The 2,681-nt window shown below is 41.1% G+C and overlaps 1 long non-coding RNA gene across 1 annotated transcript; it reads left to right on the top strand.

The window, feature by feature from the left end:
- The first annotated feature begins 218 nt into the window (after positions 1-218).
- On the top strand, positions 219-2,479 carry LOC126598602 (uncharacterized). The gene is made up of 3 exons (XR_007614895.1): positions 219-662; positions 764-832; positions 2,155-2,479. It is a non-coding gene; the product is annotated as an uncharacterized LOC126598602 (long non-coding RNA).
- Positions 2,480-2,681: the final 202 nt, after the last annotated feature.

Here is a 2,681-nt window from a genome sequence, read left to right as displayed (position 1 = left end):
TTATTGGCAAAAGACGTGGACTTATTCTTATCGCTTTCCTTTTTATTTCTCGCTATCGCATTTAAATTGTACACGCTAGTACGAGTAGACGTAGATTTTAAAGTGTAAAAATATCTACTTCGAATAGATTTCGATTTCCTTTTACTGTAGGAAATCTAAAAACCTATCAATTGGATTCCTTTTTATCCCATCCTGTGCACCCCTCTTCATTATTTCACACTCACCTATCCCATCTCTTCTTTATTTTTGTCCCCCTCTATCAGAAAAGGTTCTCTCTCTCTTCTCTCTCTTTCTCTCCCGTATTCTCTCTTCCTCTGCAACGCCATGAACGAACATCAAAGCTCATAGATTGAGCTTGAAACCAATCCCATTTTACTCCTCTCATCCTCACGAACACAACCATACCAACCAAACCAAGAATGGATGAGTTTTGACTCGCCAACTCGGAAGGTCCGAACTCGGACGAGTTGAGTTCGACATGTTTTCAACCGAGTCACAATGTTTTAGGACTTGGGAAAACCTCTACGCAGCTCCCTAGTGTCTCTAGTCAAGGTTTGAGGAAGCTTTGACGTGAAACAACTCGATTTTGAGAAGTTCAAGTCTGACCCGTGCCTTTCGAGCCAATTTTCGGCCAAACTATGGCGAGTTGGCCTGCATGCAAGGTATCAATCTCTTCGTCTCACTGAGTACTATAACTTTCCTTTTTGTTTCACCCAATTGCGTTGAGTATTGAAGAAGTTATACTCATTTGAATCTTACCCAGTTTCCGGCGAGTCCGACGGCTTTCGAGGCGTTTTCCGGACAAACCACAGAGAGTTAGACGTCATGTAAGGTACCATTATCTTCGTCTTTTCGAGAACTACAACTTTCGTTTTTGTTTCACTCAATTTCGTTGAGTAACGAGGAAGTTATTAACGTTTAAAGGTTATTCAGTTTTCTGACCGAATCCGGCCTTCCCTTCCGTTTAACTCCGGCGAGCAGCAACCCAAACCCAGGCCCTTCGAGCCGTTCCTGCCAAGCCCAAAACCCTGGGCAGCCCAACCTAACCCTTTATTATTATTTTATTATTATTTGGTTAATTAAAGGCCTTTGGCCATTTCCTTTTGGGGCTTTAAGCTCATGCATTTTTAAATCTTAAATCCTTTTAGTTTAGGCCTTTAGACCTAGAATCCTTAAGTCCAACCTATTAATCTAACCCAACCTAATAACCCTTAACCCATATGAAATATTCCATTAGGGAATTTTCCATCCGTCAGAGAGTATTTCGTCTTTCAGGGAATATTCATCCTGTTGACTTTTCGGAAATTTAAGCAGGACCCTTCTTAGGGTAATTCGACGTTCTGAATCCGTTTGTGACGTCCGTTTTTTCAAATTCAATTGTTATAGTATAGTTTTGTTAATTGTACCTTTATGTGCTTAGGGGCAATTATTAGTGGCGTTTCCATCTTTGCTAGGTTGCGTGGCTCGTTAGCGGTGAAGTATCTATGAGTGGGTAGTTTGTTTTTATACCTATACATATTATAGTTTCCATAAATGCGTATTTACTTCACTTTTACGCTTATATTGCCAAGTATTTGATATTGCGATATGAAATGTGATAAATGCTGCTATATGGTTGAGATATTATTGTCATGACATTCATACTTGTATACATGCTCATCTTGCTACACCCAGTGTTAGTACTCGCCCCAGGGCCATGGCCAGTCCTTCACGTGTATGTTCACATTCGCACCGTTCACTCACCTTAGATCCAAGCTTAGGTGTCAATCTTGTCAGGTAGATTGCATTAGGCGATCCGACTTGTATGTTATGTGCTTTTGCACCAGTCTTCACGTGATCGTAGTACTAGAGCATATTGATTACACCCAGTTCTGTTCGTGTCAGAAACCATCTGTTTGAACTTGTGTGTTAGCTTAGATGATGAGCAAACTGCTTATAATTGATTATCACATAATTATATTACTTTGGCATTTGATATATCATGACTTGGCATATTTCTAGTTATATTGCAGTTATATTTGATTACATACTTACGTAGTATGTTTTGAGGAAACTATACTTGTTTTACAGTGAGGGGTTAGTATATTCAAAAATAAAGGTTTTCATATAAGTATTGTTTTACTGACCAACTCAAATTGTTTTTCGCCCCTCCAGGTTTAGTAGCGGTGTTTACACGTATACGAGGATTCTGGCAAATCTCAGGAGATGGTTACCTTCAGTGGTGTAACCCTCAACCTATTTACTATAATGTCTTCTGCTCTGACATCACGTGTGAATAGGGTTCAAACCCGCTCACCTGCACACTCTCTTGATTAGGCACTTTAGGTTTAAATTTACCCCTACCTTCCACATCACTACACTTTATGGCTTCGTCACCCTTCAGGTGTCGGCCAGCACAACTCGATTTGGAATCCAAGTGGACATTCCGGGTCGGGATGTGTTATTCATAGATCATCTTCACAGATCTACAACTTCCGATCTCGTACGAAATTCTGCAGCTCGTCTCTGCGAATTTCTGCAGCCCATTGCAAAAATTGCAGCAAGTTTTAGAACACTGGACTTTTCATTTCCGACGACGGAGGCGCAAATCTTGGGTCTGAGCCTGGATTGCAGAGAGAGATCTGGGCAGCTGCGACGACGTAGCCTCGGCTGCCTTTCCGACGACGGAGCCATGACGATTG

This window comes from Malus sylvestris, chromosome 14 (genome assembly GCF_916048215.2).
Source record: "Malus sylvestris chromosome 14, drMalSylv7.2, whole genome shotgun sequence".
Taxonomy (NCBI): Eukaryota; Viridiplantae; Streptophyta; class Magnoliopsida; order Rosales; family Rosaceae; genus Malus; species Malus sylvestris.
Note: the sequence above shows the minus strand (reverse complement) of the source record. Positions and strands in the feature narration are given on the sequence as shown.